Here is a 24,071-nt window from a genome sequence, read left to right on the forward strand (position 1 = left end):
GTTTGCAAAATGTAAATTTGCAAAAATGCGCTTTTCCTTGCCTTAAAGTAGAGCTATTCTTCTTGGATCTGAAAGTCAGGGTTGCTTCTCCACCTCTATAAGAGCATATACAAGTGTGCCCATGGCACGTGGGTCCTTTTCCACAACAACACAGAGAAATCCACTTCCCCAGTGTGAGTGCACCATTTCCCAGTTGTCTTTTTTCTGAAGCCAGCATCACCTGTCTGTTTTGTTTTTTTTTTTTTTTCCTCTTCACATGTTTTTGTATTCGGTGAAGAAGGTTCTCACTTAAAATGTAGGAATCTGAAATCTTTCAGCTTGCCAGCAACACAAACTTTATGAAGGGCAGTCAGGAGTTGCAGGTTCCTGTGCTAAATTATAGGTTTTATGGTTACTCGGAAAACCTCGTCTATGTTTTTTACTAGAACTGATAAAATTATTCAGATCAATTTAATTTTCGTAACTTCCAAATTTCTGGTTCTGTTCCAAAACGTAATTCTTCAAAATCTTCTTGCTTCTCCTGTTACCAGTCTAAATTGGTAATTTTCATTTTCTGTTGGCAGCGTGCACATGCGGTGTTTGCAGCTTTCACGGCATGGGCCGAGCCGGTCTTGGGGTGGGGGACCAGCTCACCACTTTGGTGTAAAAGGAAAGATGTTTAAATACAGGCTCAGATTTTGCACCCTTATCCACGGCCATCCCAAGGCCTCGCAAGCTCTGCTCCGGAGGGCAACTCAGCGCTGCTATTGCCCTGCTGCCACTTCCTGCTCCCTCCTCGCAGGGAGAGGATGGGAATTTGCTGAAGGCTTTTATCAGCAATATGCATCTGCCCCCATTCTTGCTCAGCAGCTCTCGCCAACGAGTGGGAAAAGTCGGGCCAAGGCGTAATCTGCTCCCAGCTTGCTTCCTGCCGCCGTGCCCCAGGGATGGAGGAAGCAGACAAGTGGCCCTGCGTGCTCGCTCAGTGCCAGGCCAAAAAGTTCAAGAGGCTCAGGCAGGCCAGGGAGCGATTCCCGCTCCCTCGAGTGAGCACATAGGCAATATTGCACGTTTGACATTGGAACACAGTAAGTCTGTAAAAATGAATTTTATGGGACAAAATTATATGAGGTGAAACCCAGACAGACCTTAGAACTTCAAGCTCCTTGAGCACCTGCTGAGGGAATTTGGGTCTGAACGGAGATATTTGCTCTGTACAATTTGGTGTGACATTAACATAGCATCCCAAGGGTCTTCCAGTTAAACTAGGCATTGTTGTAAGGTTTTGTTTTACACTTTTGCTCAGTATGCATTTTCAGTGTACCTGGAGCTTTCTCATTTCAAAAAGCTTTGCATCCAGAGTTTCTCCTGTGTGTACAAAAGTTATTTCTGAGGAAGTGTGGGATGGAAGAAAAATCTCTGCTCCTGAAGCTTGTAACTGAACTGAGTTCAGTGGAAGCTCCTGCATGTGGAAGACTAATACACGAGGATGGGGAGCACATTGGGGGCTGAGCAATCTCCCCCAGCACACTGAAAAGCACCAGCAGGGCAGAAGCAGTGCTGCTGCACAGCACCATGAGCCCCCTGGTAAGGGCAAAGGCTGCCTTTGTGCAAAAACAGGGTCTTGATCCCCAAAATAAGACCAAAAGGTGTGATTCTGGTGGAAACGATAGTATTGCTGTTATTTTTTTTTTTCTTCAAGCCTTGCTGATGATATATGAATGGGAGAGCTGTTTGAGCCAGAAAAGCTGTGTTGGTGGAAGCAAGTTTCCACACAGGAGCCCCGTGTTAGCTCAGCACTGTAGACATTTTGCTTCTTGTTTTTAAATACATATCTATACGTACACTTTTTTTTTTTTTTCCAGTGCAACATCTTTGGTGAACTCTTGCTCGCATTTAAACCATGGGAGCCTTGCCACAGACTTTCATGGTGCCAGGATCTATTTGCACATTTTTTTTTAACACCTGAGTGTACATACATTTAAGGAGAGCACAACTGCGATTAGCCCAGCCTTCCTGGTTTGTGCAAAGCCTGGAGTTAACGGGGCAGTTGCAGAGCATGGCACGTAATGCATTTATGCATTAGATCCACCCACATTATCTTACATCCCAAGCAGCCCAGATTGTCAGTAGACAATTATGGGTTTTGCTGGGTTTATTTTGATTGGCCTGCTCTCAGTTTTCCATAGTGGTACTCTATTTGTAAAAACAGATCATTAATGATAACAACAGATGACATGTGTCTGAAATATGGGGTGGACGAGGGAGTTAGGTTTTTTTCCTTCATTTTCCTGAGTGTCTGCACTTTGACAGCACATTTGCCAGGCTGTCACTTGGTTGAGAGATCCACAAGATTAGGACCTCATTGTGTGAATGTTTTTACAGCACTTGTTGCTATAAAGAATCTTCACACTTTGGTGGATGAAATCTGGGCTCCTAGACACAAACTGTTAAGAAGCAATCATAACAATTAGCTAATGTGTCAACAATTAGCACTTTCCATCAACCGGCATTGAGTGGAACCTTCTTCTTATCCATACACAGACAAAAATGCAATGATGTAGTAAAGAAAAGCACTGAAGTTGGCTGCACTCGTCCCTCGCTGTAGCCAGCAAACTCCCGTGGGTATTGTTTACAATGATTATTCTTCCATTATGATGTTATTGCATAGGTCAGGGGTGGTAGCTAGACTGAAAATAAGCTTTTTTTGTCTTAAACTCTTGGCTGCTTTTACAAAAGTACAACAGAAACAACTGCTGTGAAAAGGTCAGCCAGTAACAGTACTTTAGTGTTTAACTGGTAAATATTTCAAAATAGTATTTCTAATATTTTACCATTTGGAAGTTTTTCAATGCATCTCCAGTCCAGCGCGACTCCATCAATGTAAGATTTCCACGGTCTCCGCTGGGAATCCTTTACAATGGGTACATTATAGTCTGTTACTGTACCTACCACTGGTTGGTCAAAATTTGTTTTAATATCTCTTCATATAGAATATTCCTGGTGGTAATATAAAAAACACTTTTTTCTCAAGTATTTTACATATCTCTCAAAAAAATCTCTCAAAAACACTGGAGAGGACTGAAGATAGGTCTTTTGACGTAACGTTGCAGCCACTCTTACCCGTGCAGTAGCTTTTCAGGAGACGACACATTTGACTGGAAAGAAGATCAGACGCTTCTCCAAAGAGATGTCTTGTGGTAACATCTTCTGTAATGCCTGGGGTTCATAATGGGCTACCGTGAGTTGAACACAAAGTACTCCCCCATCGGTAAGGGCTCCTCTGCTTAATTGTGTAGCTGGAGCCAAAGTGAAACCATCTTAAAAACAAGCAGTACAGCTTCTAAAAGTAACACGCTGCTTGACTGCAAGCCAAAGCAATTGATTTAAACCAGGGCACGGTGCTTGAGCATAACCTCGTCTGGTACAGCACCCTGGTAGCCGCGGCTTGGACCATGTGTGTGTGTTTAGGAATTACTTGACAGCCCAATAAACAAGGCGATGCAGAAATCCCAGCAAAAAGGTGGAGATAAAGATGCATGTAGGAAAAACAGCCTATGTGACTTAGCTTCAAGGAGGGGAAGGATGATCCCCTTAGGTTTAGAGGCAGAGGCACTGTCTCCCCAACTTCTCCTAAATCTCCCCATGGCATTGTGCAGACCTCAGACCACGATGTACCTTGGTTGTCTCTTCTGAATCCTAATTCTTCCCCGTCCCCTCGTCCCATGCCGGGACACAGCGATACTAAGCAAATGTTTGAGATTTTTGGAACGGCAGCGGAGGCAGGGGGAGCGTAATTACACTGGGGATTATTAATATGGGAAATATGGTCAATAAATGTGAGAGGGATTGAGTAACGCAGGAACATTCTTTACAAATTCTTCAGTACCAGAGCAGGCAGAGTGCCACGGACAAAGAAAATCCTCTGAAGTGCGAGTGTGTTCTGATGGCTTTTGCCAAGCCTGTGACAAAACCAGCCCTTTCTTTTCGCATTAGGGCTCCCATTCAACGACACACTTAAGCATGTTCTTAAATTCCGTGGACATTTGAAAGCACTGTTGACTTTAATAGGACTTAAGCACCTGTTCGTGGTTAATTGTGTACTTTCGGGGCTTTTCTTGAAGGGGAAGAAAAGAAGGACAGACTTAGGCATGTGCTTAAAGTTAAGCAGGTGCTTAAGTGCTTTGCAGAGCTGAGGCCTTAAGGCTGGGTCTAATCCTCTCTGAAGGCAGAGGACGGATGGGTTTTCCCTGCGTGCAGTTTGCCTGGTGTGGAGGAGCTTTAAGTGACAAAATGAAGTCATGAGAAGCATCTGAAGGGTTGTTTTTGTTTTCAGCACCCAGTTGTGGGTGCCAGCTGCTGACAACTGTATTAGAAAATGAACTTATGACCAAACTAAATGGGCCAAACCAAAACTACTTCAAGCGTTAACAGCTATAGGCCCAGGTAATATCACTGGATGATTCTAATTGAACCCCCCCCCCCCCCAAAAAAAAAAAAAAAAAAGAAAAAAAGCTCTTATTGTGTCCAGGTCAAGAAAAATGGGTGTCCTGCTTCTGAAACAGGGAGTTGTCTGGTGTGGAGGAGGTGGTCACGCCAGAAGGAGGACTTCAAGCTTAGGAAAGGAAGGATTGAACAAAAGCCTGCGGGCAGGCTTGTAAGCCACGGGCTGGGCAGCAGGAAAACTGCGGTGGTTTGGTAGAAAAGGGCCGTGGTGGCACAGACCTTGAGGTGTGTGTCCTGCTCCACGGTGGGGCTGGGCCTTGGAGGAGATGCTGGTGGCCCCACGGGGCTCGTCCTGGGGGCCGGGTGCAGGAGGGGCTCAGCAGCAGGTCCTTTACTAGCACTGTGGCCGTGAGTCTTGCTATGTTTGGTGGTTTCTCAGAGCCTCGTTTCCTTCAGTATTGTGATCAAGTGACAATGTCGTCTTTTATTTAAAAAAAAAAAAAAGTTAAAAATAAAGGGGAAAATAGTTTCCAGCCTTTGTTGTAGCAGACAGAAGCTGGAAAATGTGAGCCTAAAATATTCCCAAATAAGAAAGCGAATAATTTGAATCCAGAACGCACGTTTAACAAAACAAAAGCCCAAACAACTAAATCAAAACCAAACAAACCAAACCTGGAGCTGATTTCCCTGCAGAGTGAATTTGCACTGTGGAAGCTATCAGAGCTGTCTTGTTCGGGGAGGTGAGGGATGGGTGCTGCAGGTGCTGCCTGCTGCCCTTTGCCACTTTTGCCATGGAGCTACGAGAAGGTTACATGCAGCTGAATTGCTTTTTGGGGGTTGCGGGGATGTGTCTGGAGGGGTGGGCTTCTTTCCTGGCTGCAAGGGGTTTTGGAGAGGATATAGATACTTAAGTCGGACAGGAGTAGTTCTCAGGATCCTCTCTCATGATCTAGTAACCTGGGATGAAGTGCTTCACAGTTGTCAGTTCCTGATGTACATGGGAGCTGAGATCTGTGCCAATCTGACTTGTAGGAAAATAGAAAAATGCGAAAACTTCTTTTTTTTTTTTTTTTGCTAAGCTCATTTATAAAATGAAAGGTGTCCGTTTTAGAGAATGGCAAGCAATGCTCCCCACTGCAGAAAGGAGAGCGAAACCAAGAAGAGCCAGGAGCCCAGAACAAGACATTGCCAGGGATGCTCTCCAGCCCTCTGAGCAGTCTGCACCATAAATTGTGGCAACACCACCGCTGTGACCTGGAGCCTAGGGGAAGAGAATCATATAAAAACCATAAATCACAGCCAGCGTTCCAGATCGTAATCAGGCAAAGAAAGCTGGCTCCATTATCAGGCAGATTTATAAAATCACTTACTAATACTGCTGTGTCCGTGCTCTGGTTTCTCTCTGGTACAACCCATGGCAGCTCTCCTGAGGTTGTGTCTGTCCTGGTGTTGGAAGGCACTGGAGATCTGCCAGCCTGGCCTTCTGCATAACGCAGGCGGTAGCATCCTTGCACTTATACCTACTTGAGCTAGAGCATCTCTCGACGGAAGCAGTGAATCCTGCTACCTGAGTGAGCACAGCATCTGGCAAACTTTCTTACCAGCTATGTGTAGTCATGTTCCTCATCGCAGCATGTCTGGCTTCCAGCTGCTGCTCTCACTGTGCATCTATTTGCTGCAGCTCAGGAGATTCCTGTGATCAGACCACTGCCATCTCCTTAACCTGCATACAAGCTCAAGAAGCCGTTCCCCATAATTTTCACTGCAAAGAAAGAGATCCTTGTGAGGTTTTGGCGAAAAAATTAGTTACTTGATGATGATTTCCTATTTGCAATTGCATTTAAATTTATTAGCCCTGTGTAGTTTGTATTATTCTAACTGATTCCATTATCAGATAAAATATCATTTAGTAATAATCACTCATAAAGCCTTCTCCCTATTTCAGTCTCTAAAGCGCAGGCCAATGGTTTATAATGTAATAATTCATAACTATTATCCAGCCAAAACCTTCGTGTAGCCTAAGTATATTGCCTGAAGAGAACTGCCTTTATCAGACAAACCTGCAGTCAAAAACCCTTCCATTTTCTTTGATTGGATCTGTGAGTATATAGCAATTAGCACTATATTCCTTTGATTCCTAAGGAAGCACATCCTGTTGATTAAGGAAATGACTAGGATAATTTGCCTGTCCTGCTGTCACTTGAATCTGTCCGTACCTGGCTCCTCTCCCCAGCCCATTTCAGGTAGCAGAAGGCAGTCCTCTGAGACTTGCAGTTCTTCTTGGAAATCCTCATTCCTGACTCGGGTGCCTTAACACTCCTGCACGGCAGTTAGTTGGAGAAGACAGCTTGCAAGACCTAACTTTAGCTTTAATCTAATATCCTTCTAGGTTATTTTTAGATGGGGTCATCATTGTGTATATGTGTGATAGAACATTTCCCCCCAGTTTTGTGGAATTATCTGTTCGAACTCTTTTTAACTTTTTTACCTTGTTTTTGACAATTAGCTAGCACCGTGACTCAGATCACTTTTTGTTCCTACTGAACTTGTGTTTTTCTTGTGTCGTTATTTTCCTCTGGTGAATTTGTATAATTTATAGCTTCAAATTAACATTTATGACTGCTAGCTTCCCTCTTTTCTATTATATTTATATCAGCTCCCACTTCCCCTCTAAGTGACACTGTTTTATAGGTTTTCTGGTTTTATTTATTTCTTTTGGTGGTGACTTTCTCAGTTGTAGAATAAAGCCTCTCAAAAATATTGTGAAATGCTAGCAGATCTTAACTATGATTCACGTACTTCTACTTAATTTCTCCTTTCCCACTGAGTGGTTTGAGAATTGTTTTCAGCTTTTTAAAATCATTCCTTAAAGCAGTAAGTGTTTTCATAGCTGGTGGGACTTCTATTCTTGTTACACATAATGAATATGGTTAATAAGATTTCATAAAATAGAAAGCTGAGTGTCATCAGCACGCTGCTGTAATCTACATCTCTTCACTTACCACTCCAGTGTGTGAATCCCAGTTGTAATTGTATTTTCCCAAACACCATGTTGCTTTCTAAATAAATTGGGAATTTTCTGAATGCATATTTTGTTGCTGAGATCCATGTAGTTAGTCACAGGAAGATCATATATTTCTACCACCTCCGTATTTCTTTATATGTACAGGTGATTTAGGAAAATATCTTTCCCTGTGAATCTTGCCTTATCTATATCCTTAGGCACCATGGCCACAAAAAAAAGTACTTCTGCTTAGTGTGTGTGGCTCAGTTTTTCAGTCTTGGTAGCCTCACTATTGCTCTCCATGTCCAAACCATCCAGCTGACTTGTAGATATTTTTTCCCCGCCTTGTGACATCCTTTGCTACTGAAGCCAAATGTGCCGTCCAGGGCAAGTACGCCAATTCTTCTCTTGCTAGCAGGAACCAGGAGTTATTCTGCTGAACTAATGAAAATAACATTACAGAAACACCGCTGTGTTGGGAGAAGCATCTGCAACATATGTTTTTTCTTGGGTGAAAGAAAACTTGTGGGGGAAATGTGTGCCCCTGCACTGCGAAGCCTGCTTTCCAGGCACCTGTACATAACCTGAAGTTAAGGAGGGGAAGTAATAGGGAAACCATTTCTGCTGTCACTTTCATTCTGGTCATCCTCATCATCACGTTTCAGGATGACACACACAGAAGTAGCGTGTGAAAGTCTCCTCATGCGGTGCGTTTTGAAAGCCTGCATCTGTGCTCAAGTGGGCAGTCGGAAATAGGCATGAGTTGAGGACTTGAACTGTTTGTCCAGGGGCGTGTGTGCATGGGAGTGCAAGCATAAAGCCTCTATCTACACAAAATTAAATTATGAGGTAGTGCCAAATGCATCCGAGTGGACTGGGAAAGACTCTTGGGAAGATGCTGGGTCCTTCTGCCATGATATTTTCTGGTAATTAAACAGTTCTCTATTTTATAATAGTTAATGAAAATGAGAGTGGTTGGAAAGGTTATTTCTGTCTGTTGCTATTAGATCCTCCCGATTTGCTGACCCTGAATAATTAAATGTTTTTGATCACTCCGTTTATATTGCCTGGAACTGAAGTAATTCTGATCCTTCAGCAAACTTGAAGCACAGCATGGAACATGCTGAAAGGCGCCAAAAGATGAAACATTTCAGTTTTGCGGCTCACATCTGTCTGTCCTGAGCCCAGAAGACCATTATAATGCACTTAGAGCATTTAAAAGCTCCTCAAGGTTGAAAGCCCCGATTAGGGCAGTATCTGCTCACATGCATGTCCTGCCGGGGTGTGTCAAACCTGGGAGCCCCTCCATTCCCTTTGCTATGTGAAAAGATGTTAATAAGGTTGTTTAGTGGGGGAAAAACAAGGGGAAAACGTACTCGAGGAGACCCTGACACTAAAGTGAAAATAGCAACATACACATCCATCAGTTTGTACTGTTTTTACAGAGAGTATAAAATATTTAAAGTGAAGTCATTAATCATCCTGCTCCTCCGTTTTAATCCATGGGAACCACAGGAGGTCACCAAATATGCATTTAATATAAAAGAATGAAAAATCTCGGAGGGAAAAGTAGCACAGTGTCAGCGCTAGAAGACCGAAGAGCAAAAAAGTTTCAAGCAGAGATTTTGCTAGAAACAAAAATAAAAAATAAAAAATGATTTCACAGTGCTGGAAATTCATTACATTTTGGGCAGGAATTCAAAATATTTTCAGAAATAGTAAAAAAAATATTTTTTTTTTCTGGATTTTTTTCTCTTGATAAGATGTTGTTGGATAGGAGCTCTCTCAATTTTGTTTATTTTGACAAAATCCCAGCACTGCTCATGGAAAGCAGATGCTTCTTGCGGAGCCTGTTGCCAGGATCACATTCCCATATTCCAGGTTTCCATCAGGTAGTTTTGACAGATGTTTCAAACCACCCATACATAGCGTTCTGTGCAGCAGGCTGATACTGCCCCATAACTTCAGTACCTAAACAGGACCACGGATTTCTTTCCTCTCACTGCAGAAGGTGCCTGTCTTCAGCAGATGCCTTAGGTGTTAGTGTGGAGAGGAAAGCTGAGGACTGTGACTCGGTGAAATTTGTGTGATATATCTAATATTGTTTGAGTTCCGTGGAGTAAACAGGCTGGCTGTTATTTATTGATTGATTTTTTTTATTTCTGGGGGCCAGGGCTGGTTGTGCTGGGAGGAAACACCTCGGTGTGGGGACCAGAGGCGGTCTGGGTGCCCAGCCAGGGGCTGGAAGGAGCAAATATTTCCATTATCTGGCGGCAGGATCCTATGGCTGCTATAAGTGCTAACAGGAGCACAGAGCTGCTGTGCCTTGTGCTGCCCGCGAACACGGGGAGAGACAGCAACACACAGCGATGGGTTTCCAAAACCTGCCTTCGGCTTCGGCACAATACAGCCACTGTAGAAGAAGACATTAGGAACAAAAAATAAAGCTTGAAGCTTCAAGAGCAGGCTGCCAGAATTATTAAGAAAAACATCAAAATGATGCCATTAAAAACAGATGGGGATTCTATAAAGTATTGAAAAGAAAATGTTTAATTATGAGCCTTATGCAAAACCCATCAAAGTTGGATTAATATTATAGTGCTGTTGCTGTAGAGGGTTTAAGTAGTCCGTGGTGGAACATTAATCTTTCACTCCTTTAAAAATAATGTTTTCCTTTTGTTGATGACAAATTCCATCTCTTCACTGTTGAAATCATATATCCAGATTAATAGCATCTAACATAATGAAATCAAAAGGCGCAGGTAATATGGATTAGTTTAGAAAACAACAACAACGAGGGGAAAAAAAAGACCCCAGGGGAAAAGAAAAAAACTTCACTGGATGAGTGCTTTTGTCAACATCACTGTATTTTTTCCTGTTGTTAAACGGTGAGGGAGCAGTCTCTGTTCTCAGGTATTCTTGTCTGCCTGCCTGGATATAGCGTTGGGGCTATATATCCACCTCGCTTCAACAAGTCCTACAAACAGGGGGTGCTTTCCAGTTCTGGGGGGAGTTTTGTCCATCTTTGATTTTTAAGACAGCCACGTTCTGCACAATCTGAACACCCCTGGCAAAAAGTGCAGCCCCCAAACCTGCCTCTTCCAGCTCAGCTGGCTGGAAGTGAGAGCAGAAAGCGTTCCTGGGATTTCATTTAATGAGAGTACCTGTAGTGCGGGGTTGCTTTGGGAAGGCCGGGCTCAGGGTGGCTCGTCCCACCCCCCCGCTCTCCCATCAGAGGAAAGAGCTCTGCTGGAAGGGTCAGGTCTGAGCGTGAGCCCCTTTTAGATGAAGGAACATCCCAAAGCAAACCCTTGTCCCTCCAGCCTCCATCGGTGTCTGGGCTTGGACTTCTGGTGTACGCGAGGCAAGGAGATGTCACTCCTGTCTTTTAACTCATCACCTGTTTTCTCTCCAGGGATGGTCCCAGTCGGGGTCGGGCATTCCCTGGCTCCCCATTACTCGGATTTCCAATGCTGGCAGCCAGCTCTTTGTACACAAAGCTCTGCCTGCACCTCTTGGCTCTCAGCTGCTTTCCTCCATGAGCTGTGTGGTCAAAACCCGGGTGCTGGTTCCCTTCGTACAATAGGAACGATTTCCCCTCTACTTCCCCCTCCCCTCCCCTTTGAAAAATATATGCTGTATTGAATCATCAGGTACACCAAAAGCAGGCTCTTATTTTAGCAAAAACATCAACACTGACTGCCAAGGTAGATTTAAGGTATTCATTACAAAATATTTTGTCCTGGGCTTTAAGAATAATGCACTTTCAGTACAAAGCAATGGTTATTCTGAACATTGGACATTTTTTTAGTTATTTACAATAGGTTTCAAGATTTAGAATTACCATGAAAGATTTACTTCTATTGCAGTTCATGTAAAATTTAAAATCAATAAAGTAAATAAATTTAGCTTGTCTGCCTGAATCGATTTCCTACTATGCTAACGCAGCCCTGTAATACTGTACTTTCTTATCTCTGATGTCATCCTTTAGTGATAGTTGCAGGTTGCAGTTCTGCTACGTTATCATGTCCTTTGCAGCACAGCGTGCCTCCGAGTCGCCCACACCTTCCGTCTTTCAGGCTGGGTCTATGAACGCAGCATCCCCCAAACAGGGCTCCTTGGGTTGTGCATAAACAGAGCCTTTTTTATTTTTTTCCTTTGAATTTGTAGGATTTAAGTGTTTATGAAAAACAAGTGTGAAGCCTTGTCCAACTGTTGTCTTAATATGTTCCTCAGCCTGAGAGAGGACAATTTAATGTGTGCCCTGAAGAGGAGAAATGCTGATTTTTTTTCATTCATTGGGTCCTCATTTTACTTTTTTATGGCTGCCTCACTCAGAGGCACCTTCTATAGACGGATGGCAATGGAGGAGCAGGAGAGGGGTGCAGAGGTAGAGGCTGTGGGGCTGTGAGCATCCCACAATCCACATTGGGCAATAGGGTACCCAGAGAGCCAAAGGTCTTTTGGGGTTGCCTCTTGTCTCCCACTTTCCAGTGGGGCAGCAAGAGTAGAAATATAAAATACTTCATCAACCTACCTGCCTTTTGAGAGAGCGAGATGCAGGAAGGGTGGGAGACTGCAAGGAAAACTTTGAGAGATGGTGGATTGCTCTATTTAATCTTTATTTCAATCTGATATGAAAATGTTACCCAAAAATATAATTGAGGGCTACTGGCATTATTTAGTGAAAAAATAAATACTCTAGTTGTTCCATTCTTGGTGTTTCTGGATCTACAGCGTGACTGGTAAAAGCTTTATTGCATTGACAGGTTTAGGTCTCTGATTAAAATGGGATTATCTGTCACCAAATGGAGGATGGTGGTTTTATTTTACAAAGAAGTTCAGTGATTTAAAATTCAGTCCTGTTTTGCATTGGAACAACCCAAAACTTTGCAAAGTTTTGCAAAACAGGCTTATGTAGTGGTGACAGCTCCTGCACGATGCCAGCGAGCTTTTCAGCTCAAACTTTCTGATTAGAAATAATTGAAGGTCAAAGATTTCAGAGACCCTCACCTAAAAAAAAGTTGTAAAAGCTGATACACCTTCAGGAGATGGTCTGGTGGTAAGGAAATAGCATGCAGGGGGAAGGCAGCTTGTGGGAGATGCTGCAGCCAGCTCTGGGTTTAACCCTTTGCAGCCTCATTAGGAAGCACGGACGATGATGGAAGCTGTGAACCCACCTTCAGGAGCTGCTGAAATGTTTGTCCTGCAGGCTAGACGTAGCTGCACAATTCAAAGGATTTGGAGGAAAATAATCCTTGCAACAATATCATTTAAAACTGATGAAATTTTAAAATATTGGATTTATTTATTAAAAGAGGAAACATATAAATACAAATGCTTTGATTCGGGGTCTGGCAGAACAGTAACTATTTTTATAGCCAAGCAAACACTGTTCTTCTGAGGCAATACTCTGGTTTCATACGAAGTGAAATGTTCCTTTTTTATTACTTGCAAAAGAAAAAAAAAAACACAAAAACTATCAACCCCATCTGTCAGCTTAGCTGTCGAGTTTAAGATGGAGCACCCTTCCGGAAGCTGCAAGGAAGATGTCTATAAAATGTTAGGCAGACTTTAAACGACAAAAAAATATAAAAGAGGGAGAACAGAAAACAGGATAAGAGAGGGTATGGTGATGTAATAACAACAAAAAAAAAGAAATAGGGGCAGATTTCTTTCTGGTTTAAGTTAGGGTAAACTCAACCGAAGCCAGTAACGTTATGCGACGTTTGTACCGGTGCAACAGCGGAAGGTTTACATACGTCAAAAGCTCATGAATTTGAGCAAATAAATGCAGCCCATGTAACCGGTTTTATTTGTGCTCTGGTGCACGGAGGCGAAGAGGCTGGGGCTGGAGGCCGAGCGCTGTCCTTCGTGCCACGCTGGTGGGAGCGCCGAGCTGTGCAGCGCGCCGGAGCGCCGCGTCTGCTCCCTGCCCAGCCTACTGCGGCTTGCTGCTTAGCAGGATGTTGTTCCAGCACAAAGACAGTTCGTACAGCGTGCTGGTCAGCGCTGGACAAAACAAGATGTGCCGGACCGGGTTTGTGTGCTAAGGACCGGGATTTCCCAGCCACGGAGTTGTGTAGCTCCCGAGGCTGTTTCTCACTAGAAAACTTGGCCGAGACGCAGGGAACTGGGCTAATTAAGAAGTGTTCAGCACAGCGCTGCAGTAACAGCAGCTGACTGGCACGTTGGCTGGAACAAGAGGCATGCCGAGACTGACTGTCACGAAGCTGAGCAAGGAAGAGCCTGCTTTATGAACAGCAGAACTGCGTTTGATTGCCGTAGCAAGGCTCTCCCGCAGCAGCGTAGCCTGATTTTCTGGGGAAGGCAAAGCACTGCCTGCAGGGGAACGCTGTTCTCCGAAGGTCAGCCTTCATTCATCCCCCTCCCCCCTTTTTTTTGATAAAGAGTTACATTTTCAGAAATAAATAACCTCATCCAGTGCCCTCTTTTATTCTGTTATTGACTGATTTGTTACTGAGGACATAAGCTGTAGCCCTGCATGGGGTGGCCGAGATTTATTTCTGCACCCAAGGGGTCACCGTGCTCCACCTCTCTGTAGGAAAACGAGGCAGCGCCGGCAAAGTAGAAATGATCAGAACTGGCCAGGAATATTTCTGAGCGTATGTAATCAGCAGTGAGCTTGCAGACTTTATTTAAACCGTCAACTTTTCTACACTTTGGATTTTCAAGTATTTGAGCCTTTCCAGCGAGTCATTCCTTCCGTTCCTCTTCTTTTTAACTTGATAGAATTTAATTTTGAATTTTCTTTCACTGAATGTAATTGCTTGGATAAGCTAAACGTAATTGTACTGGGTTAGACCGCACGTTTGCATTTCTACAGCGTGCATCCCCAGGCTGTAAACTGTTTCAGGTGGGACAGCAATTTTTTACTGAAGATTTCTAGCACTTGATATATAAAAAGGAGATACCCTCTTGTCCTTAGCTTTGTCATTTATTTATAGAAGTAAAGGCACAAATTATTTATCTTTATGTAGTATTTTAGATAACTAAGGACAGGTGACTATGTCCAAAATTGTAAGATGATCACCAAGAAGGCACAGCCATGGCTCCGTGCTGGTCAGGGTAAGTTTTGTCACTGTCTGATGTGTACATTTCTCACCAAGAATAACTAAAAACTGACCCCAAAATCAAAAGATTTTTTTTTTTCAAGTAATGAAACATGTAAGGCCATTTCCTTTTTGGGCAGGCAGTGACACTTTGATTCACCATCAGAGAAATTTTCTGGTTGAGACTGAGGGACCTGGAGGAGTTCGGTGCTCTGCTTCAGCTCAGCCACCGACACATTTGCTCCTGCCCAGCGTTTCACAGAGTGCGTGAAGATAAAATAATGCTGCAGAAGCATGACGCAATGATGCCAGTCACCATTTGCTGACTGTGAGCACAAAGTTAACCTAGTATGTCCTCGGAGAGGGGTGATATGACAGCAGACTGGGTTTTTGGTTTTATTGGCTATTGCCGTGTGGTTTTGTGCATTTGGGGGTGCGTGAATCAGGACAAGTGAATAACTGAACAGATACAAAGGGGCTGGCTCTGGGTGACGAGCTCCTGTGTTATCAGCTTTGATGTATCAAATATTTAGGCTGATCCAGCTGTTCTGTGCCTTATACACACTCCTGTATCTTGGGTTTTGGATGGGATTTGATTCATGTCTGTGCTCATCTTTTTCTGGATGGAGAAAGATATGATACCAGGGGAGGGGAAAGATATGCCATGGGTAACCATGGCTTACAGAGATGCCTGATGTCCTTGCTCCCATGCACACAAGCCCAGCTGTAAATGTCACATAGCTCCAGAGTTTTTGTGTTTTGTCTGCATTGGGACATCAACAGGTTGCAGCAAACAAAGCGTTTGTGAAAACAATGAAAATATAAGGAAGGAATCTACCCCTGGCTAATTTAATTTTATACTTAGAAACTGTGCAAAAGAGGAAGATTTTGGATTCCACCAAAAAAAAAAAAGTCTCTCCAGCCACCAAAGAAAAGTGATTCAAAAAAACCTGTATCCATTCTTTAAGTAGAGTATGAGAGGGTGGGGCAGGGGATGTGTGCCTCTGGGGCCAGCTCAGCTTGACCTCGCTCACTCTGTGTGCTTGCACCTGGAGGAGACGGGAGGGATGTCCCCACGCCTCCCACAGGAGCTGGGGAGCAGGACAGAGGGGCTTGGTGGTCTCATGGGCAAGAAGTGGGGGTTATTTACTGAGCGGCAATTTCTGCTGTTAAAGCACAGAGTTCAAGGCAAGTAAATAGATTTAGAAGGTTTTTATAGTTATTACTTTGGTCAGTCTATTGGTCTGCTGCCACTGGGTCGATGAGGGATGTTTTCCGTCCTTGCTTTGTACTCGTGCACACACAGCCTGCGTGGTGGTGGGTGCGAGTGCCCACGAGCCCGCTGAGACCTGTGAAGGAGACAGCTGGTAGAGCGGGATGTGAAGTATTTCCCCCGTCTCTAGGAGGAACAAGAAGTAGGAAACATTTCTGTATTCTCTTAGCCGGTTGGTTAAAAACTAATAACAGAAGGCAGCCGTGTACAAGCGTGGTTCAGGCAAGGCCGGGGGCTGCCCGTGACGGAGGGACCCCGACACCTCCGATATTTCGCATGGCCCTGCCGTGCTCTCCAACGCTATCTCCTAAATCAGCCCCGCGTTGCCTCCTGGTTTATCAGCCCGAGCACACAGACAGATAACATCCTCGTGACGTGGCCCTGACCTTTGTCAACCTTTGTTAAGGCTCCATCTGAAGTCCGGCCGAGTGTTTGTAAACAGGATGTAATTAAGGCTGGGAACTGACAGCGCCTGACGGGAGGACAATGCGGAGCTGGCGGGACCCGGGCTGTCAGATGTCCGCCCGCATTGTGCTGCCGGTGCCGTCGTGGTAATTGGTGTCCCCTGGCCGAAGGAAGTGCACTCAACTCGGATTAATCTGCCGCGGTGCGGAGGCCATCCCTGCGAGCGCGAGTGTTTCCTCCGATAAACCCGCCGGCCCGCGGGAGAAAGCTGTGAAAGTCGGGGCTGCAGTGACAGGTGCTGGCCGAAAATGGGAGCAGGAAAGGGGGGGAAGGATAAAAAACAAACAACAGAAAAATAAGACGTCTTCGCGGCTCGTCTTATCGGCCAGGAGAATGGGAGAGGTCACGGGCTTATCGTGTTTTGGGGTGGCCAGAGCACAGGAAGATGAGCGGGCAGGAGGGCTGCAGATAACCACGGCGTGCGGCAGGGCAAGGCAGCAGCTCCATCCCAGCCTGGGTCCTGGGCACCATTTAGAAAGTTTATGTACATGCACTTTATATATAAAGTTTATTCTTTATATATAATGGTTTATAAATAAACTTTCTAAATTATATATATATGCACACATAAATTTGCATATATATTCATATATCCATTTGAATATGTATAAAGTGAATGCATATACACATACATGTATATACACACCTGAACACTAAAACTCATAATAAAACCTTTTTTTTTTTTTTCCCCTCCATAACCTGATCAGGTTTTCTAGCTCGTTTTTGTAGCGCTAAACTGGTGCACAAATAACGGAGCAGAACTGACTGAAAGCAAGACTGAACCTGAGTATCCCATTTTGTTTTTCCACTGCACCCCCAATGATTAGGAAAAAGCTTGACTTTAAAATTATGTATTTCATTACCTAAAACAAGCAGGTATGTTTCAAAGTATATATCTTTTATTTTTCGTCTTTACAAACTGGCAGAAATCTGTCCAAGTTGACCTCAAAGTTAGGTAAATACTCTTGGGTCTACACTGAAAAAGTGCTATGCTTGCTTATCCCATATTCATTAGGAATTTCAAAAATGCCATTTTTATGTGAGGAATAAAAAGGTAACACATGAATGTAGATCAGTGAATACATGAAAAATCATACAACAAGTTCTGTCTTATATAGAGAGAGTAAATGCTCTGGAAATTCAATTACCCTATGCCAGTTTATCAAGGTAGCATCCTTCACAGTATCCAAGCCCAGAGCAGCCATTGAACATTTTAAACCCTGTAATTTAGGGCTGAAGTTGCCGGATCTCACTGCTGTTGAAATCAATGGTCAAATTCTTGTTCTTCTGCCTTCAGAGCAGCAGTGAGCCATGGGAGTTGGATTCCTGATGCTCCCAGCCCAGTAGCTCCCTTGGGATGGCTGGGAGGTGAAAAGGCGGCTGTGCGTGGGGAGTGGCTGTGTCCAAATGGTGGTGACTTGTAGTGGAGGTAGGAGAAGAAGGAGCCCCAGTATCCTTCCCACATTTCTGGGGCTCCCCAAGAAGGAACCTTTAAAAGGAAGGTAAACTCTAGCCCCAGATCCACCTGTTCCCAGGGGAGAGGGAGTGCCCTCTGTCTTCTCCTGCTTTGCTTTCCAGCAGCCTACAAAGAGACGGTGTACGTATATATATATGTATGTACGTGTGTGTATACGTAATAAGACAGACGAATGAGTATATTTTTCCTCAATATGAGAAGGAAAATAGAAAAATATTCTTTGGCAGCCACGGAAGTTATAGTTTATTCAGCAAAGAAATATGTCTCAAAGTTCAAAACAAAGCTGATGGATACTCTAAAGCTGGTTACAGCTGTAGATAATGACATTTGTTTTCAGATGTTAATGGGAATAAGGTAGAAAAGGGACAATAATGCCTGGAGTCCATGGAATGGAAATAACTTTTTCCTACACTAGTTCGTGCGGTGCTGTCAGACATCCATAACCGAGCACGAGCAAGACAGGGCATATGGCGGTGTTGGAAGGTTTGCCAGAGCTGGTTTTACGTACATGCGTGTCTCGTCTGCGTTGCGCTCAGTGGGAAGCAGAGCCCTTCACTCAACAGAAGCAAATAAATACAAGAAAGCAAAGGTCTGAGTACAATGCCTTTGGGAGCTGGAGAGGCCAGAAGAGAAGGGGAGGATGGACGAGAGCCACCAGCAGATGCAAACTGCTCGTGGCTAGGGGGAGATGAAGCAAACCGGGGCAAAATGGTTCCACTTAACCTACCTAACCTGCTTACCTAAATAAACCATTACCGCAACATATAGCGGGACTTCCCTTAAAGACAACTGTCATTAGATGAAAGAGTTAAAGCCTCTGAAAGATTTAACTTTGATGTTTGAATACTTTTTTCTTTTTGGCATGTAAACACAACCACTGAAGGAAAAGGAACAAACTACCCAAAGCAGTGAATATACCTTTTTTTTTTTTTTTGGGGGGGGAGGTAAATCATTTTCTTTTTAAATGAAATTCTGTTTGACTGCATGAAATATGAACAGTAATTAAATGCACAGTCTGTGGGCCTTCCATACTTTAAAGTTCTTTCTTAAAAAAAAAAAAAAAAATGCTCACCTCAGACAGGCCAATTACCCAAGAATGATGGAGTCAAGAGGAAAGTAGCTAAATTTCTTTACTTGAATGATCACAACCACAAGCCAGTGATTAGTCCCTGCAGCACCAGCGGGGATGTGGTGGGGACACTCACATTGGAAGACTTCAAATAGTCATTTCCTTGGTTAAAATAAAATCTGACTGCACTAAATAGACAGTTTTTAATCTCAATTGGACATCTGAAGATTTCTCAAGCTGTTGTTGGCTGCGGCAGAAACAAATTTTTCTGCTTTGTTGATTAAACCAGTGGTCTCCACCATTGCTTATCGGCCTGCGACGAGCTGTTCTTTTTAATTAAAAGTGAGCCACCACGAGAGAGCAATTAACAGCTAGTAATTACTGTGCTCTTCAGAACTGCAACATTTTGCCTTTCATTCCAATTATATAATGGACAAGTGGCTTTTTGATCTTCAAATTAGTGAGCTCTTGTACTATTTGTTTTGAGGCAGATTTGGAAGGTTAATGATGGCCTGTGGTGGCACTCTTTCCACTGACTGATGTAAGACAAGGAAAAAAGGGGAAGGAAACAGGAATAGTCTATCAAGAAATGCAAATGCTGCCTTCATGATAATGAACAGGAGAAGCACAGGCAACTTAATATGCAGGTTATTTAATATGAACCAAATAAGTGCTCGTTATGGATTTAACTCATGCTATGGAATTCTTTTTTTTTTTTTCCCCTAAAAAAAAGTTTAATTAAGCATTTCGATATAGATTCTTTAAAGAGTGACACATAACATTTAACTGTTTGATACTTAATTGTGTTTGTCTTTGATTGTGGCACCTATAGTTAAATGCTGTACAACAGCACTGAGGCATTGAACTGTCCCTCAGGACACCCGATGCATTGACTTTTTCTAAAATCTTTTAAGTAATAAGTCTTAATATATTTAATGGCCACTATGCCCTTTGAGTACAAGGAGCCCTTACATCACAAACAGTTGTCTAATTTTAATTAATATTGATTTGCATCTCTTAAATAGAAACTATAATTGTTGCAGTAGCGTATGGCTCTGTAATAATCCTAGAGGTTAGATGGTTTGAATATGTTTTGTATATATGATTGTGTGATTTAAAGAGAAGATCAATAATACTGTTATTGGGGTAGATCTCTGCTCTTTTGATCAGAGTAGCAGCAGTCGGCTAAAAGATGGTATTCTGATTTACACTGATTGTGGAGTTTGTGTTTTATTTTTAAACTGTTGCCCTGGCATTCCTTTTTTTTTTTTTTTTTTTTTTGACTATATAAACACAGATAAAGTTTGCTCTAGTCTCAGCTGCACTGATTTTCTGGAAGAAGTCAGCAGCTGTAGTACTCTGATATCTCATGAGCAGATTAAGAATTTGGCTCTATACGATTGGTGTGCATGTCTGGATTATGCATATCTGCATAGCTTAACAAAGCCACGGACCACATGTAAGAGACAAATTCCAGTTGTTCTGAGAAGAAGTAGGTGTCTTCATTGTGATGAATAATACATAAAACTGAAACATATGCTGAAAAAAGAATATCTGTGCTTAAATTTCTTCACATCCATTGATCTAGCTACTCCTTCACTACACACAATCCTTAATTACACATGTAACTGTAGGCATGCTAGGACACAGACAGACCTTTTACTTTGGGCTGTTAAAATTTTAGTCTTGCAGTTGTTGCTGCAGGAGAGAAATGTAGTGTTGATTTCCTCAGAGGCAGAATCTGACTTGTATTGCTCAAAAGACACAGGAAAAAAAGGAAAAAAAAAAAAAGGGGGAAAAAAAATAGGTTCCTAAAAGTGTTGGGATCACATTTACTAGTGTCCACCTAAATCCCAAGCTGGGGCATGATACTTTGATTATGAGTTTCTGAAAAGGCTCTGCAACCAGTGAGCGGGGCCCTTCACGGACCTTGGTTTGTGGTCTGGTGGATTAGTGCAAGCTGAGCTCTTGAAAATCTGCACTGAGAGTCTCTTCCCATGTCATGACCTGGGCAAAACTTGCACTGGAAAAATTTTGGCCTGCAGAGAGTTCACAACTGGACCCATATGCAGGGGTTGGGAGGTGAGAGGAGTTGGAGAGTAGGAAAATAAAGAGGCTGAGTAAAGATATTTTGAGCAGGAATTTGGACTACGTGCATAAATACAATCTGAAAAAAAATACTTATGCTTGAAAGCTTAAATCTCTTTTTTAGGAAACTATTTTGTTATATGGGGCAAATAGTGGCTTTTCAGTGACAGGTTTGTTAAAGATCATGGACTGTTTTGGTTCACCGTCCAGAATATTCCTCCCTAGTGGTTCCAAATTTGAAGATAAATGTGTGCTCTTTGTTCTGAGCAGTATGCAACCCATTGCAGTAATACTTTCCACAGGCTGGGACATCACCAATGCAATGTTCATCTGCACTGAAGGAATGTGGAGAAAGTATTAGGGTTGCATTTCCCGTTCTCTCTCAAACAGTCATTCAAAGTGATTTGCTGTAGCTCTCTTTTGTTTTCTTAATGCACAGCATGCTTGGGTTTCTTTTGGGGATGCATGGGGAGTGCTCAGATGAAGACAGTATCTGGGAGGTGTTGAAATGAGGTGGAGTCATGCTGAGGATAATGGATAGGAGGGAGCGAAGACTCAAATCCTGAAAATTTAGGAAGGTGGTTTGGGGAACAGGATACAGAGCACCACACCCTTGAGGTGGAATTACTGGAGAAATGCACCGGGATGTTGGCAGTTCTCAATTTTCCTTTGATTTCAGCTCGCCAGCTGTGAACCCACAGCTTTTCCCGGGTTGAGGTGAGGTGCATGCACCTCCAGGAAGGCCCACGGCCAGCACCTGCTGCCACCCCGAGGGTTACCTCTCCTCTCTTACCTCCTGTTCTGAGAGAGTGGTTACGTTCTGTAGGCGTGCACACAGGTCATTAGTAGTTTTCCATGAGTATTGCTGCTGATGGCTTTTTCTGCACCTGAGACACCCATCTCCTGGTAACTTTACCTGCTACCCAATTTGTCACCTGCGGTACTGATCTGATCTGACGATGTACCTAATAGCTTCACAATGGGATTCCCAAAAGTGTAGGTAGAAAGGAATTGGCAAAATCATTGGGGTAAATACTGTGGTTTGATCTTGGCAACGCATACTGCCTAATTCAATACATATGAACTTGCCTGTGGCCATTTGCACGCAGGCCCAGATGCAGAAGCACTCATGCTCAGCGCTGCCAGCCCTGGACACCGGCACATGCATGCAGGTGTAATTGTAAAAACCCAGCCTGAAACGTGCTGGGGAGACACCCACGTAGGGATGAACAGGATAAAGGTTTCACCCCTGGCAGTGCTGCTCTCAGCAAAACACACTGATGAACCCCGAATCATGGTTATTCAAGGCAGTTCCTTTTGCTAAGCTAGGCCTTGCTCGCCAGCCCTTTACCTCACAAGAGGTAACGTGCTTGTGGATCCCCAAACGGACTTCGGAGCCACGATAGCGGTGAGAGGGGCAGATCTGGGCATCTGCTCCAAACAGGCCTTGCCTGCAAGGCCTTCGCCGCCTGTGGACGTGCTGGAGGCTGACAGCAGGCCACAGCCGCCCTTCGCCTCCTCAGACAACGCGTTCGCTCGATCTGCACACATATGGTGACTCCCGCTAATGGGAGTTACACATGCTCGGTAAGAGGAGACTAAAGCTTTCCTACGTTTTTACTAGCAAAATACTGGAAATGGGACGGCTGCAGCCAGCTAGATTGTGAGGGCTCTTGTCAGAAATATGATTAGGAATTTGTTTCCATGTAGCTCATGCGGCAACAGACGTGAGCCCTGAGCCAGAGACAAATAGTAGTTAATATCTAGAGAAGGCAAAGTGTTCTCTGAGAGGCCGGAATGAGAATTCCAGAGCAAGATGAAAATTGGCCTCCGAGGGAATAACATTTTCTTTTTCTTCATAACTGCGGATAAAAATTCCAAATAGATCATCAGTATGTATGTTAAGGGGGGATCACATTCCTGTGATATTGTTGGAAAATTCAGTAGCAATGTATTTTTCATTTTATATTTTTACTTTTTTTCCTCACTGCAAATTTTTTCTTGGATTTTTGCCAAATAATGCAATAAAAAGCACCCATGAGATACAGGAAATTTAAAGTCTGTTGGTGTTCATTACATTACACAGAGTCATACAGAATTTAAGGTCCTACACGTTAGTCTGCTTCTGAATCAACACAGGCAAGAACATCCAAGGCAGAAGAAGCAAAACCCTGGATGCCTCTGTTGTAGCTGGAAATATGAGAATAAGTCTTCTGAATGTGTGTTTATTTTGGAGTCTGAGAACAAACCAATAGTAGCAGCGCTGCTTTATGTGAGGCCTGGAGTGAAAGAAAATATCTATTTTCACAAAAAAAAAAAAAAAAGTGTGATCAAGTTAACTTTCATCTTTTCTGCCTTGTCCCATGTTGCTCTCACATCTCATACTCCTAGCACAGCAAGGCTCCGTGAGGGGCTGAGAGGTAACTGAGGCACAAATTACTTCACTGATAAAGAAAAAGGTAACTTAATTTTAAATGTAATTGCAGAGCATGGATTTTAGTGAGAAGAGCTCTGTTTGGGTTTGGTGCAAGGTCCTGATTTTCTTGAGGGTTTTGTATAGGCTGGCTTTCTGAGAGCCAGGCACTGCTCCTGCCCTGCCAGGGCAATGCCTGGGGTAAGCATCGTGTCCCCCAGTGCAGAGGTATTTGAAAATTGTCTGGGGAGGTGACTTAAAAATGGCGATGTGGCAGCATTCCTTCAGGAATCATTGCTTTTCTCGATAGAAATAAAGTTTCTTCAGACATTTTTGAAGAGTTCATGTTTTGAAAAGAAAATGAAAAATTCCTTAAAAAAGCTGTAATATCCTTCATATGCTCTGTGATACACCTTGATTTTTAATAGGTATGTAAAAAAATTGGCAAAGATCTTCCAAAGTGTTTTGCAGTCCTACCTTCCACTTAGTTCTCATTTTGTACGCTTTCTTCACAAATCCAGCCCCATATTACCAAATTACGTTTAATAGGTTTTGCTTAAAGTTCCTTCAGGCTTCTAGCATTCTGCCCACAGTCAGGCTCCTCTGTCCCTCTGTCCATTCTGGGTGACATACGAGAGGGGCCATGAGCTTCCTGGTCCGTTCTGGGAAGCTGTAATATAACTCCAAATCGATTGTTTTTTTTTTTGATGGAGCTAATAGTTCCCAAATCCCCACTTAATGCTCCTGCTTTGCGGATGTCTCTCCTCCAGTGAGCACTGTGTGC

Source organism: Cygnus atratus, chromosome 9 (assembly GCF_013377495.2).
Source record: "Cygnus atratus isolate AKBS03 ecotype Queensland, Australia chromosome 9, CAtr_DNAZoo_HiC_assembly, whole genome shotgun sequence".
In the NCBI taxonomy this organism is placed as follows: domain Eukaryota; kingdom Metazoa; phylum Chordata; class Aves; order Anseriformes; family Anatidae; genus Cygnus; species Cygnus atratus.